The sequence below is a fragment of the Podarcis bocagei genome (assembly GCF_964188305.1).
Source record: "Podarcis bocagei genome assembly, chromosome: 3".
Taxonomy (NCBI): Eukaryota; Metazoa; Chordata; class Lepidosauria; order Squamata; family Lacertidae; genus Podarcis; species Podarcis bocagei.
Genome location: NC_138127.1, coordinates 103022697 through 103039423, shown reverse-complemented (window position 1 = coordinate 103039423; position 16727 = coordinate 103022697). Strand labels below are relative to the sequence as shown.

General features: G+C 46.4%; 1 long non-coding RNA gene across 1 annotated transcript; it reads right to left on the bottom strand.

Annotated features, from left to right (window-relative positions):
• Positions 1 to 9255: 9255 nt before the first annotated feature.
• LOC308584243 lies at positions 9256 to 13219 on the bottom strand. The gene is made up of 3 exons (XR_014006694.1): positions 13129 to 13219; positions 11636 to 11671; positions 9256 to 9477 (listed from the first exon to the last, which is right to left on the bottom strand). It is a non-coding gene; the product is annotated as an uncharacterized lncRNA (long non-coding RNA).
• Positions 13220 to 16727: the final 3508 nt, after the last annotated feature.

The window sequence follows — 16727 nt, the reverse complement described above, 5'->3', positions numbered from 1 at the left end:
TGACAATTCTTAGGTGAGCATTCTTTCTTCACTCCCACAACAATGCCTTATCATAGGAGCATGTGAAGAAGCTACCCTGCGTCCGGTTACACTACATATCTACCTAGCACAAAGGGAGGAGGGACAAGAAGGAGGAGGAGGAGGAGGAGGAGGAGGAGGAGGAGGAGGAGGAGGAGGAGAGGAGTTTGGATTTGATATCCCGCCTTTCATTCCCTTTAAGGAGTCTCAAAGCGGCTAACATTCTCCGTTCCCTTCCTCCCCCACAACAAACAATCTGTGAGGTGAGTGAGGCTGAGAGACTTCAGAGAAGTGTGAGTAGCCCAAGGTCACCCAGCAGCTGCCTGTGGAGGAGCGGAGACGCAAACCCAGTTCCCCAGATTACGAGACTACCTCTCTTAACCACTACACCACACTGGCTCTCCACAAAAGGAAAGAAGAGAGGGGGAAGCGGGTGACAAAGAAAGAGAGAATGAAAATGTGGTGCTGAAACTGGTTTTCCCAGTAGTGATGTATGGAAATGAGAGCTGGACCATAAAGAAGGCTGATCGCCGAAGAATTAATGCTTTTGAATTCTGGTGCTGGAGGAGACTCTGGAGAGTCCCATGGACTGCAAGAAGATCAAACCTCTCCATTCTGAAGGAAATCAGCCCTGAGTGCTCACTGGAAGGACAGATCATGAAGCTGAGGCTCCAAGACTTTGGCCACCTCATGAGAAGAGAAGACTCCCTAGAAAAGACCCTGATGTTGGGAAAAGATGGCGGGCACAAGGAGAAGGGGACGGCAGAGGATGAGATGGTGGGACAGTGTTCTCGAAGGTACCAACATGAGTTTGACCAAACTGTGGGAGGCAGTGAAAGACAGGAGTGCCTGACATGCTCTGGTCCATGGGGTCACAAAGAGTCAGACATCACCAAACGATCACTAAACCCCCCTAGTCTTCTTCATAAACTTGTCTGCCTATTGAGAATACCAATAACCAACCTTACCTGGAGGCATCTTTGCCACCCAGGACCTCCCCTGAGAAGAATACTCAGAGAGGTAATACCCAGGGGAGGAGTCTGTGACAACCACATGGTCCATAAAAGTCAATCATGAGAGAGTAGGCTGCCAGCTTCTCCTCAGTCACACTACTCACTACTATTTTGCACCCTTTCTAAGTAGTGTGAGCTGTTGCCATAGGAGCCAACTCCTACGGGCCAAGGGGTCTCCAGCCCCACCCCATCCCCGTTGATGGGCATTGCCATTCAAATGTGTTAGCTGCGCCATGTGATCGATTAGATGGGGCAGAGCTTACCTGGGCCCTATCCCCAATATTTTGTTCAGGTTGGCACCCCTGGCTGTTGCTAGATGCACATTTTTTGAGGGCTGAGTGGGAATTTTAGAGGTAGCCCCAAATTGGCAGTGGGACCCCCTTTTGCCTTACTTCATACTGCTGAGGGTCAACTGTTTGGGGGTGGCATTTTCTTCTTGATTGCTTGGACTGGCTTTTAGTCCAGGCAGGAAACATAATTTGAAGATTTGCTGGTGTGATACCAGTGGCATTATTAAGTTTGGGGTTCTCTTGGATCACCTGGGGCCAGCTTGGGTTTGGGACTCCAAGGTGCCTGCATTTCATAGAATCAGAGTTGTAGAATTCCAAGTCACCCTGGTGCAGTGGCGTAGCGTGGGTTCTCAGCACCCGGGGCAAGGCAAGTAATTTGCGCCCCCTAACCCGTGGATTTTAGCACTCGAGTCTCTTCTGCACCCCCCCAGATGTTGCGCCAGGTGCGGCAGGCCCCCCCTGCACCCCCCCACGCTACGCCACTGCTCCCACCACAAGTCTTCAGGACAGCCATCCGAAGGCTGGCGCGGGGAGAAGGTCTCGCCGCCCCACCGCCAGGCTTCGGAGGAGGTCCAAGGACAGTGGGGTTCCTGCTTCCTCGAGGAGGGCCAGCCAAACACGCCCCCCAAATGTTGCACCCGGTGCGGCCGGCACCCCTGGCACCCCCCACTCTACGCCACTGCCCTGGTGGTTTTCTCACCCAGGCCCCTGCAATGCAGGGATCTCAGCTAAAGCATCCATGACAGATGACTATCCAACCTTTGCTTAAAAACCTCTAGTGAGAAAGTGTCCAGGACATTCCGAGGGACTCTGTTCCACTGTCAAACAGCTCGTTGCGATGTTTAGTATCCTGAATTCATTGGCTCGGATCCTACCCTCTAGAACAGGAGAAAACAAGCTTGATCCATCTTCCATGTGACAGCCCTTGATAACTATCGTATCTCCTCTCAGTCCCTTTTTTCCCCATGCTAAACATACCTAACACAATCAACCGCTTCTCAAAGGACTTGGTTTTCAGATCCTTGATCATCTTGTTCACCCTCCTCTGCACACATTCCAGCTTGTCAACAGTCTTCATAAATTACAGTACCCAGAACTGCCTAACAGAATCTCCAAAAAGTCGCAGAGCCCTGAATACAAACTCCATTGTCTTCTGAGTCAGAGGGATGTCAACCAACCTCCTGATGCCATCGGTGTTGTTGTGAGGTGTATTTATTTATTTATTTATTTATTTATTTATTTATTTATACATGCATGCATGCATACATACATACATACATACATACATTTATACATCACCCATCTGGCTGGGTTTCCCCAGCCACTCTGGGCGGCTCCCAACATAATATTAAAAACATGATAAAACATCAAACAGTAAAAACTTCCCCAAACAGGGCTGCCTTCAGAAGTCTTCTAAAAGTCACAGGGTGGGTGCCACTACTGAGAAGGCCCTCTGCCTGGTTCCCTGTAACTTTGCTTCTCACAGTGAGGGAATTGCCAGAAGGCCCTCGGCGCTGGACCTCAGTGTCCAGACTAAATGATGGGGCTGGAGATGCTCATTCAGATATACTGGGCCGAGGCCATTTAGGACTTTAAAGGTCAGCACCAACACTTTGAATTATGCTCGGAAATGTACTCAGAGCCAATGTAGGTCTTTCAGGACTGATGTTTTATGATCTCGGGAGCCACTCCCAGTCACCAGTCTAGCTGCTGTCATGTTGCTCCTACGTAGTGCAGGCTCCTGGATCTCCTAACAGCTATTCTGTCCCACATTGCTGTTTCATTCAGCCTCCACAAAAGCCATTTCATGATCATGAGACTCTCCTTTGTCATCAGATGTCCTGCAAAAGCTCCTAACAGCATTTTATTTATTCTCCGTAATCCAATATTTCTCCCCATTTCCACCCTTGCTGATTGCTTTGGTATTCAGTGCCTCCTTCAGGTATTGCAGTGGACCACAGTACCTAGAGCAAGAATTCATATTCAGACAGAAACCATTAAAACAATAAGCGATATTAAACCTTTCAACTCTGAGGAGATATCAAGCTTAATGCCATGAAATTTACTTTCCGTTCCTTGAGCATTATGACTTCCTGAAAAATAACATGCCACGTATATGGTAATTATCTTTCTTTTTGTTTCCTTGATTAACAGTTTATATCATCACATGCATCGTATCTGGAACATTTATGCACAGACTTTATGTTTTAGTATATCATGAACAGTAATAAACAGGAGGGCATTCTATCAAAAGAACATTCTGCCTCAGTAGTCCACTCTTACTGTTCAACTTGAGATCCGAGTCAAGCTTCAACAATGCCTTTGTGCTGGCTTTTCATTCTTGTCATTTGAGTGCTGCTTCTCTTTTCTGCAAGTAAGACATACAGTGGTACCTCAGGTTACAAACGCTTCGGGTTATGCATTTTCAGGTTGCGGACTGCGGGAAACCCGGAAGTACCGGAAACTGGCGGGTTTCATTGCTCGCACATGCACAGAAGCGCTAAATCATGCCGAAGGAGTCTCAAAGTGGGTAACATTCTCCTTTCCATTCTTCCCCCACAACAAACACTCTGTGAGGTGAGTGAGGCTGAGAGACTTCAGAGAAGTGTGACTGGCCCAAGGTCACCCAGCAGCTGCATGTGGAGGAGTGGAGACGCGAACCCGGTTCACTAGATTACGAGTCCACCGCTCTTAACCAGTACACCACACTGGTTCTCATGAACTGAATCTGGCTCATTCATACACAGGGTTACAAGTCAGTATATCACAAATCCTTTTATCCAGAAGATATAGAACGACCATCAGAGCATTCTGCCTCAGTAGTCCGCTCTTGTGGTTCAACATGAGATCCAAGTCAAGTTTCAACAATGCCTTTGCACTTTGGGTTTTCATGCTTGCTTTTTCTGTACCAATTATCTTTTCTGCAGGTAAGACACACACTGAAATGAAACACCTTTGGACATACATGACAGAAAATCGAAATGGGGTTCTAAGGCATCTAGTACCACTTTATGTTCTATGGGCTTCACAGGAGGGCTGGCACAATAGGCAAAGTATATACATAGCCACTTCCGACCTAAGGAGGAGGTGGTGTTGTGGGCTTCCCACCCCCAACACTCACACAGTGGCTGATTCCCAGCCCCGCGCAACCAGGGGAATCCTCTGCCGCGTCATTCCCTGGCCAGCCAATCGGCTGGCTCAGGGGGTATGGCTTGCCCCATTTAAGGGCAAGCACGGCAGAGGAGCGTCCTCTTTTGCCGCCGATCAGCCATTTGGTTTTTCGCCTACCTCGTAGCAAATCGTCACAACTCCTACAGTTTGGCAGTTAGGCATTGGTCGGGGTATTGTTATGTAGATGACTGGGGGGGCGCCATCACCTCCCCCAGATAGTGAAGGGTAGTCTGGTGAAGGACTCCTGGGGGCGTGGCCCCGTCCGAAGCCTATGGAGGCCAGGGCCCAAGGCACGCCCCCGAGCGGTGACCCCGGGGGAGTGCCTAGTTGATGTGCATCAGCAGGGCTTCCCCTACTGGTGTTAACCCTTCCCGGCCTCTCAGACAGACAGACTGAAGCCGGATAGTTGATTAGGACCAATGCCTAAGCCAATACCACTCATCACCTGTAACCAATAAAGTTGTGGCCAATTTTAGCCCATTAATGTAAATGATATTGTCCGGTTTATTTCTGCTGGTGGGAGGTGGGAACTCCCACGCAACAGTATCAAGGAAGCAAAAAGCAATGTTGAGGAGGTGAGATGTAAGCAGCATGTAATTCACGTGGTACATATCAGTTGTTTGACAATCTCAACAAATGAGAATGGCTATTTCTTCTCATGAAACCATTGCTGTTTCCTTTTTGTGGGTGATATGGCTGAAGTAATACAGTGATGTGTATTTATCTCCTCCACCTCTCATACAGACTAAAATTAACCAAGTGCTTCTTTTTCTGCAGGAAAAGTACATTGGTACCTTAGTATTCAAGCACCTTGTTTCCCAAACGCCGAAAACCCGAAAGTAAGTGTTCCGGTTTTAAAATATTTTTCGGAAGCCGAACATCCGATCCAGCTGTTAGCTATTGTTTCCAGGGCGCTTGCACCAATCAGAAGCCGCACCTTGGTTTTTGAACATTTCGGAAGTCAAATGGACTTCTGGAATAATAATTATATTATTATTATTATTATTATTATTATTATTATTATTATTATTATTATTGGTGGAACGGGGGAAAACTAAAGCTTTGGTCATAGGGATGAAGTTCTGCCCATACTCCTTTCAAATGTACAGTGGTGCCTCGCAAGACGAAAATAATCCGTTCCGCGAGTCTCTTCGTCTAGCGGTTTTTTCGTCTTGCGAAGCAACCCTATTAGCGGCTTAGCGGCTTAGCGCTATTAGCGGTTTAGCAGCTATTAAAGGCTTAGCAGCTTAGTGGCTAAAAGGCTATTAGCGGCTTAGCGGCTTAGAAAAAGGGGGGGAGCGAAAAAAATCGCAAGACTTGCAAGACGTTTTCGTCTTGCGAAGCAAGCCCATAGGGAAATTCGTCTTGCGAAGCGCATCGAAAAACAGAAAACCCTTTCGTCTAGCGGGTTTTTCGTCTTGCGAGGCATTCGTCTTGCGGGGCACCACTGTATTTTTAAAGATCTAATAGAATGCTAGAACTGCAAGTTTGAAGGGACCCCAAGGGTCATCTCGTCCAACCCCCTGCAATGCAGGAATCTCAGCTAAAGCATCCATGACAGGAGGCTATCCAAGCTGTACTTAAAAACCTCCAAGGAAGGAGAGTCCACAACCTCCAGTGGGAGACCATTTCACTGTCAAACAGCTCTTACCATCAGAAATTATTCCTGATGTTTAGTCGGAATCTCCTTTCTTGTAACTTGAAGCCATTTGTTTGAGTCCTACCCTACAGAGCAGGAGAAAACAAGTTTGTTCCCTCTTCCATGTGACACGAGAGTTGTGGACTCTCGCCATTGGAGGTCTTTAAGCACAGGTTGGATGGCCACTGTCATGGTTGCTTTAGTCAAGATTTCTGCACTGTAGGAGGTTGGACTAGATGACTCTTTTTGTCCCTTCCAACTCTACCATTCTATGATTTAAAGTTTTACAATTTCTCCACCATAACTCAAATAATGTTATCTAGAGTCAAGCTTGCAAAAATCTATCATTTGCCCGATAATAAATGTTGGAAATGTAAAGAAACTGAAGGTACATTCTTTCACCTTTGGTGGATGTGGTCTAGGATTAAGGCTTTCTGGGAAATGATATATAATGAATTGAAAAAGGTATTTAAATATACCTTCCTGAAGAAACCGGAGGCCTTTCTCCTGGGCATTGTCGGCCAATTGGTGCAAAAGAAGGACAGAACTTTTTTTATGTATGCTACAACAGCAGCAAGAATACTCATCGCTAAGTATTGGAAGACACAAGATCTACCCACTCTGGAAGAATGGCAGATGAAGGTGATTGACTTCATGGAATTGGCTGAGATGACTGGCAGAATCCGAGACCAGGGAGAAGAGTCGGTGAAAGAAGACTGGAAGAAATTTAAAGACTACTTAAAGAAATATTGTAAAATTAATGAATGTTAGAAAGATGTTGGATAGAAACTAAGCGGTTTCCAGCTGTAATGCTTTAGGAGATATGAAAAAAGGATTATAAATGGGTAAAAGTTTAATGGTAAGGATTTGCTGAACTAACAAACTGAAATGGAATACAAAGAAGGGAAGTATGAGGAGGTCAGAGGAAATAAGGGTATGGAAGTTATGTTATTGAAAATTAATGTGTGTTTTTAACTGCTTATTATTTTGTATGTTTATTTTTTATTTTTTATTATATTCAAAAATTTTCTCAATAAATATGTTTTTTTTAAAAAAAAAGTTTTACAATTTCTCCACCACAACTGAAATAATGTTATCTAGAGACTTGGGCATGCCTTTGGTAAACAAATATTTCAAATACTTGGGAGGTTACATCACTAAAAATCTGAGCAACTTATTTGTGATGAATAATGACACAATATGGAAGGCATTTCTAGTAGGTTTGCATCGATGAAATAAGCCGACTTATTGGTTATCTACTTGTATTGCTACTTTTAAAAAGATGGTTTCAGCAAAGCTTTCATTTGTGTTCTATGTCTGAGACATAGCCAGGCAGTAAGTAGCCCAAGATCACCCAGGGAACTATTCGTAGATGAGTGCTACTTTTAACTCTGGTCTCCAACACCCTACTCTGTTAAATATCGTTCCACATTCTGGAAAGAGGGCACAGAAGTGAATAAGTCAAAAGGGGTCATCTTTTTCCACATGGCTTTTTTGGCTTAGGTAGGCACTAATTACTTATAAAAGAGCAATGTTTTAGTGTCCATAGCTTTGCAAGCTATGAGGATCAGAAGAAAGCTAGAACAATCTACCCTTGCCTAAGAAGAAGAGTAGAAGAGTTTGGATTTGATATCCCGCTTTATCACTACCCTAAGGAGTTTCAAAGCAGTGAACAATCTCCTTCCTCCCCCACAACAAACACTCTGTGACGTGAGTGAGGCTGAGAGACTTCAGAGAAGTGTGAGTAGCCCAAGGTCACCCAGCAGCTGCATGTGGAGGAGCGGGGACGTGAACCCAGTTCTCCAGATTACGAATCTACCACTCTTAACCACTACACCACACTGGCTCTCTTTTCCCCGCCTTTTCCCTGCCTAAGGGGAGTCCCACTGACATGACCCCCTTGGACACATACTGCCCTACAGGTCAGAGGCTACCAGCTACCACTGCCATTGTACCAGGCTTAAAGCCATCAGGGTCCCCAGACTCTGAGCTTTCATTTTTAGAAGAACCAGTCTCTAGCCCTCCAAGGAAAAAATGTTACAAAAAGAAATGTGCAGGTATCTCTCTGAGCAGGGCCATCTTAAGCATATCCGGTGCCGTGGTGCAAAGATCCCTCTGCCCACCCCCTTTTCCCAGAGTTGCCGACCTTTTTTAGGGAGGACGGCACTGCCGGCGACGTGCCCAGATTTGCGGGGCTGGAGGAGGCGGGCAGCGGCTAGAGGGCAGCTCCTCCAGTGGGGAAGAGGTGGAGGCAGAGGCGTAGCGTGAGTTCTCAGCACCCGGGGCAACGCAAGTAATTTGCGCCCCCTAACCCAGGGCAAGGCAAGTAATTTGCGCCCCCCCTAACCCCTAACCTGCCAGTTGCCGCTGGCGCTGCCGCCCAAACGACGCCGCTTGCCCGGAGGAGGAGGGGGGCAGAGAGGCGAAGAAAATGCAACGGCCCAGCAGCTGCAGCAGCACCGGCGGAGGCGGGGCTGTGAGGAGGGGCTGCCTGGCGCATCCTCCGCGGCGAGCGCTGAGAGCCGCTGCCTGCCGGGCGCCTTCAGCCCGGACGCGCGCACAGCTTGTCGGTTCCGCGAGACATGCGGCTCCGCTACAGCCTGCGCCCGAGGCTCTTCGGCGACTCCGGAGGCAGCGAGCGCGCCCCCCCAGATGTTGCGCCCGGTGCAGCCGGCACCCCTGGCACCCCCCACGCTACGCCACTGGGTGGAGGCTGGATGCGATGGCTCCCAGCTCATCTGGCTGCTTCGTGCCATGATGGCTACGGCAGGCAGAGTCTCCGGGCGCAGTGCTGCTTCAGCGCGTCATGCTGGGCGAGGGCAAGGTCAAGGGCGGAGAGCTGATGCCAGGAGGTGCCCTCTAGAACTTGGCACCCTGCTGCCCTGCACCACTAGCCTCTATGGGTAAGACGTCCCTGCCTCTGAGACAAGTCAGCCTGGCTCTTCATGTCTTTCTGTGTTCCCACCCAATGAATGAAATAAATGTTGCCATTGACTCAGTTGTTGCTTGGCAGAGAGACAGGAGCTTGGTCACAGAGAGTGCCTGTGATCTGCAAATAAGTTTCAAATCTGTATTTTTTGACATACATTTTAATGAGTGGAATAAAGTGTTTTATCTGCGTTGACACGATAACAGAGTAGCTTTCTTGGCTTCCCCAGCTGAAGAACCATCACTTTTTTCAGGAAGTTGGCATTATGAAATATGCGCTGACATGGAGCTGAACCTCATTTTACCTTGCAGCACACTTCATGCTTGCCACAGTCAGACTTATGGTATATTTCCTTGCACTTTTTCTTAGGCATGCATTCACCTCCGATTATCTTACAACCTGTTCCTTTAGCAGTTTCTGTAAAGGGGGGAAATGACCACACATTTAGAAGAGATGAATAAAAAGGGTAAAATTCTTATTTGACTGACAGGCTGATCAACAATGTCACAAACATGGCTGAACCTCAGGTTATAATTCTTTCCCTTCGACTCCAAAAATTCCATACAATAAAAAACCCCAGGTTAAGAAGCTACCTTAGGACATGTTAGAGCAAGTGAGAAAGGACCATTTGTTTCCAGGAACTGTGAGAAGATTCTTGAAGATTCTCCAAGCATTCAGGTGCAAGATTGTTTAGTCTACAGCAGCTATAAATAGCTATGGGGCACTGTGGTGTATGCCCTGCTAGGTGTGTGACATCATACTGGGTTCATAAGGAAAGGGTTAACTAATTGTAAAATGACTAACTAATGGGAATCCAAGGGGAGTTAGAGTTAGAGTTAGGGTGGTTGAGAAGTCAGTCTGGAGTTAGAGAAGAGACAGAGAGGATAAGTCTGTGGGTTGGGCTAGTCTAATGTGAGAGATTGAGAGAATCTATTAAGAGGAGTCAGTCAAACAGTTGAAATAATCAGTCAGACGGTATTAGGAAGGTATAGGCCGGTAAAGAAACTAAAGTTAAGAAACTGACAGGAATATTATCCGAGAAACCATAAATTTGTTAATGCTTATAAAATAAACTTGTTTATTTGGTTCAGTTTTAACAACGGTCTGGACTCAGTGTTTTACCCAAGAGTAACGGGTTGGTGGCAGCGGGGAAGCAAGCACAGTGGTGGCACAGGGATCAATAGACTGTTAAACGTCCGGAGACCCTGTGTGATCGCCACAGGCACTTATCTATGGACATGTGTGATTCCCACAGGGGAGAGACTGCTGAGCTGTGCGCAAGCAGCATTTAGGACTGAAGTGTGCCTTACTATCAGTGCGGTAGTAAAGTTGTAAATAGTCTTAACTATAACCAACAAGATGGTTATTGCCTTTCTAGGAAGCAGTGCTTGACTGAGCTTTACTGCTTCCATGAGTGTTTGACTGCCATCACCTGTGTGCAATTTGAACCTTCAATGCTTAAGGTGCGCAGTCGTTACTCTGCCACGCAAGGGAGCTAGCATCCACGCAAGGAAGTGTTGCTGGACCACCCTCAAGATTTGCAGCTGCAGATTGTGAAATCTTCTTCATGACAGCTCACACTGCCTAACTGTCCAGCACAGAGGGGGGAGTGACAGAAGGAACTGAGAGAAGGGAAAGGGGGTGGCAGAAAGAGGAGGAACAGACCAAGGAAAAATGGGTGACTGAATGAGATAGAGCAGAGCCATGGAAGAATAAGGGAAGGGGGAATGAAAGAGAGAAGGAATAGGTGGTGCTCGAAGAGAACCAAAGAAAAGAATGAGGCAGTGTAGATTTATCACTGTGAATTAGGTAAAGGTAAAGGGACCCCTGACCATTAGGTCCAGTCGTGACCAACTCCGGGGGTGCGGCGTTCATCTCGCTTTATTGGCCAAGGGAGCCGGCATACAGCTTCTGGGTCATGTGGCCAGCAGGACTAAGCCGCTTCTGGCGAACCAGAGCAGCACACGGAAACGCTGTTTACATTCCCACTGGAGCGGTACCTATTTATCTACTTGCACTTTGAGGTGCTTTCAAACTGCTAGGTTGGCAGGAGCAGGGACTGAGCAACGGGAGCTCACCCCGTCGCGGGGATTCGAACCGCTGACCTTCTGATCAGCAAGTCCTAGGCTCTGTGGTTTAACCCACAGCGTTACGGGTGTCACCCAATTAAAACAAATTCACTGTATGACTTTTAGAGAATGAATTGATTGATTATATTTTGAGAAACCTTCATAAGCGTGGAACAATAGTTCAAAAGCCAGAAGCACAAGCTGCCTGTACATGATGCACTGATGTGTAGCATTTCTGTAGAGACATCCCACAAGGGTGAAAATGGGATTCATCCCACCTACAGTTTTTTAAAGGATGTTATACTAAATTATATATATATTTTAAAAATGCTGCCTGTGGAAGTGCAGTCATCTATCTTTAATTGATTAAAACCATTGAACTGATTGGTCTAGTTTAGGGCTAGAGAATCTGGGTCCTGGGTCCAAATGTTGCTGTCAGCCTCAACCAGCATATCCAGTGGTTAGGGATGATGAGAATCATAGTTAACTGTTCTTATTTGTATTACCTTTTTTCCCTTTGTTCGGTGTGTTACCTGGAAACCCTGCCAATGAAAAAGAAGGGGTATAAATATAATAGAAGAAGAAGAAGAAGAGTTTGGATTTGATATCCCGCCTTTCACTCCCTTTAAGGAGTCTCAAAGTGGCTAACATTCTCCTTTCCCTTCCTCCCCCACAACACACACTCTGTGAGGTGAGTGGGGCTGAGAGACTTCAAAGAAGTGTGACTGGCCCAAGGTCACCCAGCAGCTGCATGTGGAGGAGCGGAGACGCGAACCCGGTTCCCCAGATTACATGACTACCGCTCTTAACCACTACACCACACTGGCTCTTAATAATAATAATATGATGTCAGGGGCTGGCAAGAGTTGGCAGGTGAAGGGGCGAGGAGAGAGGGACCCAGGAGGACTCCCCTGCTCGAAGCCTGAGGACCCAGTCCTGACAGGTCTCATAAGGACCGCTGCTGCGGCTGCTGCCCAGCAAGGAGTGGTGCATTTGGGGAAAAGTTTCGTTGGGAGTTTTTGCTGTTGTTACTGATATTAAATGATACTAACTAAACGGCCTCAGACCAGTATACCTGAAGGAGCGTCTCCACCCCCATCGTTCTACCCGGACACTGAGGTCCAGCTCCAAGGGCCTTCTGGCGGTTCCCTTACTGCGAGAAGCAAAGCTACAGGGAACCAGGCAGAGGGCCTTCTTTGTAGTGGCACCCGCCCTGTGGAACACCCTCCCACCAGATGTCAAACAGAACAACTACCAGACGACATCTGACATTACTTGACATTTAGAAGACATCTGAAGGCAGATGTTTTAAATGTGTGACATTTTAATGTATTTTTAATCTTTGTTGGAAGCCACACAGAGTGGTTGGGGAAACCCAGCCAGATGGGCGGGGTACAAAAAATATATTAGTAGTAGTAGTAGTAGTAGTAGTAGTAGTAGTAGTAGTAGTATATTACTGATATTAACTTTGTAAGCCTCCTTGAGCATTGTTTTAACTGTGGAAAGGCGGCAAGTTGTGGGCTAACAACAACAACAACAACAACAACAACAACAACAACTTATTTATACCCCACCCATCTGGCTGGGTTTCCCCAGCCACTCGGGGAGGCTTCCAACAAAATATTAAAAATACAATAAAACATCAAACATTAAAAACTTCCCTGAACAGGACTGCCTTCAGACTGCCTTCCATGTCACACATGATGAGAAACCTTCCCTCTTCCACAATTCTTTCACCAGTGCCAGAAGTAACTCCAAGGCAGCTGCTGGAAGACTCTGAATCGGAGTCTTGGCTCAATTCCAAAGAGATGGCATACAGCGTCTCCACCCTCACCCCCCCCCCATAACCTTTCCATTTAAACTTTCTTAGGTGCAAGGGGACAAAGCCACAGTGCACAAGCTGGCCACATTGGTAGCAGACGCCTTCTAACCTCATTTTATTCTTCTGTCATTTACGTCAGAATGTTGTTGTTTTTCTATTTCAGGGTATATGTCTTACCTCCAGAAAAGAAAAGCATCATAGAAATGGCAAGCATGAGAAGCCAGCGCAAAGGCATTGTTGAAGCTTGAACGGCAAGAGCAGACTATAGAGGCAGAATGCTCTGTGTCTTCTGGAAAGCTGAAGGTCCACTATTTATAGTAGTTTCTGAGACATTGACCTGTAAACCTTGTGCATGAATGATTCTGATGCGATGCATGCGATAGCAGAGAATAAGTTAATTACACTGTACATTGCACTTTATTATTCGGGAAGCTATTACGTTCTAAGAACATAAAGTAAACCTCATGATATTAGGCACAAGGTTTAATAATCATTAAAGGGTTCAATAACATTGGTTGTTTTAAAACACGGGTAGGCAAACTAAGGCCTGGGGACCGTATCCGGCCCAATCAACTTTTAAACGCGGCCAGCGGATGGTCCGGGAATCAGCGTGTTTTTACATGAGTAGAATGTGTCATTTTATTTAAAATGCATCTCTGGGTTATTTGTGGGGCCTGCCTGGTTTTTCTGCATGAATAGAATGTGTCCTTTTATTTAAAATGCATCTCTGGGTTATTTGTGAGGCCTGTCTGGCATTTTTACATGAGTAGAATGTGTGCTTTTATTTAAAATGCATCTCTGGGTTATTTGTGGGGCATAGGAATGCGTTCATATATTTTTTCTTCAAAATACAGCCCAGCCCCCCACAAGGTCTGGACCGACCCCCTGCTGAAAAAGGCTTGCTAACCTCTGTTTTAAAAGGTCATTCATGCTGTAAAAAATATTTCCTGCTTTGGTTTGTTATGCTCCATGGCTGCTACCCCACAAGGAGACACAGTGTACCAAAGCAAGGAAATGCTGAACAGCACATTAACCTGATGAAATCTACAGGATCCGGTTGATGGTAAATTTGGTTTCATGCCTTTTGGATGGAAATTGAGTGGGAAGCTCAGAAGCCTGAGGAGGCTGCTGTCATATACAGGCCCACATGCCTTGGGTGTAGAAGTGTCCAGGATACCTCCAGACAGAGAACCAGTGTGGTGTACTGGTTAAGAGCGGTGGACTCGTAATCTGGTGAACCGGGTTCGATTCCCCGCTCCTCCACCTTCAGCTGCTGGGTGACCTTGGGCTAGTCACACTTCTTTGAAGTCTCTCAGCCCCACTCACCTCACAGAGTGTTTGTTGTGGGGGAGGAAGGGAAAGGAGATTGTTAGCCGCTTTGAGACTCCTTCAGGTAGTGATGAAGCGGGATATCAAATCCAAACTCTTCTTCTTCTCTTCTTCATGCTCCAGCACTGGGGGGCAGAGAGCAGGCGGAGACGGGGCTAGCGCATATCCCGGGGGCATGACACACCACCTGCACACATCCTGGGGATGTGGCATGCTGTCTGCAGGGGCATGGCGCCCAGCACGGGTGGGGGGGGCAGCCTCAATGGCACTCCACCGGGATCGTGCTGCCGGGGACGGTGCGCTCCCCCCACACCCCTCTTCCTCCGCCAGTGCCTCCAGGAAGATATTGGAAAGACTCCTGCCTGCCATTCTGGGCAACCAAGGCCCATCAATATTTTAAATTGTTGTAATTCACCCGTGGACCTTAGTGTTGAGGGTGGAGGTATGAAATAAAGCAAGCAAACACATATAATAATCTGTTGCTGTGTTATTCCATCTACACTTGTGAGTCAACTTAAGGCAGTGACTTCTCATTATGAAATCTCTCCTGGTTGAGAGCTTGTGGGTACTCTTTGAGCACCAAAACCTCCCCTTTTCTTCAGATAGCTATTGAGGTGTCCCTGGATTCTAGTATAGCCATGTTGGGTCTCTTCTCATCATTGAGCTCTCCCTGGGGATTGCCTGCCAATTTCCTCCTCCCGGCTCTTGCCCCAAGTTATTTCTGTAAGGAATTCTAAGCTTGTTAAAAGTTCTGTGATATACCTTGAAGACTAGCCTACAACACCTTATATAAATGACACCAAAGAAGGATGTTCTTCTCATTATAGGGGATTGGAATGCTAAAGTAGGGAGTCAAGAGATAAAAGGAACAACTGGCAAGTTTGGTCTTGGAGTTCAAAATGAAGCAGGGCAAAGGCTAATAGAGTTCTGCCAAGAGAACAAGCTGGTCATCACAAACACGCTTTTCCAACAACACAAGAGACGACTCTACACATGGACATCACCAGATGGGCAGCATCGAAATCAGATTGATTATATTCTCTGCAGCCAAAGATGGAGAAGCTCAATACAGTCAGCAAAAACAAGACCTGGAGCTGACTGTGGCTCAGATCATCAGCTTCTTATAGCAAAATTCAAGCTTAAACTGAAGAAAGTAGGAAAAACCACTGGGCTGGTAAGATACAATCTAAGTCAAATCCCTTATGAATACACAGTGGAAGTGAGGAACAGGTTTAAGGATTTAGATTTGGTAGACAGAGTGCCTGAAGAACTATGGATGGAGGCTCGTAACATTATACAGGAAGCTGCAACTAAAACCATCCCAATGAAAAGGAAATGCAAGAAAGCAAAGTGGCTGTCCAACGAGGCCTTACAAATAGCGGGGGAGAGAAGGCAAGCAAAATGGAGGGAGATAGTGAAAGATACAGGAAATTGAATGCAGATTTCCAAAAAATAGCAAGGAGAGACAAGAAGGCCTTCTTAAACGAGCAATGCAAAGAAATAGAGGAAAACAATAGAATGGGAAAAACCAGAGATCTGTTCAAGAAAATTGGAGATATGAAAGGAACATTTCGTACAAAGACTACCATAATAAAAGACAAAAGGACCTAACAGAAGCAGAAGACATCAAGAAGAGCAGGCAAGAATACACAGAGGAATTATACCAGAAAGATATGGATGTCTCATACACCCCAGGTAGTGTGGTTGCTGACGTTGAGCCAGACATCCTGGAGAATGAAGTCAAATGGGCCTTAGAAAGCACTGCAAATAACAAGGCCTGTGGAAGTGATGATATTCCAACTGAACTATTTAAAATTTTAAACGATAATGCTGTTAAGGTGCTACACTCAATATGCCAGCAAATTTAGAAAACTCAGCAGTGGCCAGAGGATTGGAGAAGATCAGTCTACATCCCAATCCCAAAGAAGGGCAGTGCCAAAGAATGCGCCAACTACCCCACAATTGCACTCATTTCACACGCTAGCAAGGTTATGCTTAAAATACTACAAGGCAGGCTTGAGCAGTATGTGGACTTAAAACTCCCAGAAGTGCAAGCCGGATTTCGAAGGGGCAGAGGAACCAGAGACCAAATTGCAAACGTGCGCTGGATTATGGAGAAAGCTAGAGAGTTCCAGAAAGACATCTACTTCTGCTTCATTGACTATGCAAAAGCCTTTGACTGTGTCGACCACAGCAAACTAGGGCAAGTTCTTAAAGAAATGTGAGTGCCTGATCACCTCATCTGTCTCCTGAGAAATCTCTATGTGGGACAAGAAGCTACAGTTAGAACTGGATATGGAACAACTGATTGGTTCAAAATTGGGAAAGGAGTACGACAAGGCTGTATATTGTCTCCCTGCTTATTTAACTTATATGCAGAATTCATCATGCGAAAGGCTGGGCTGGATGAATCCGAAGCCGGAATTAAGATCGCCGGAAGAAATATC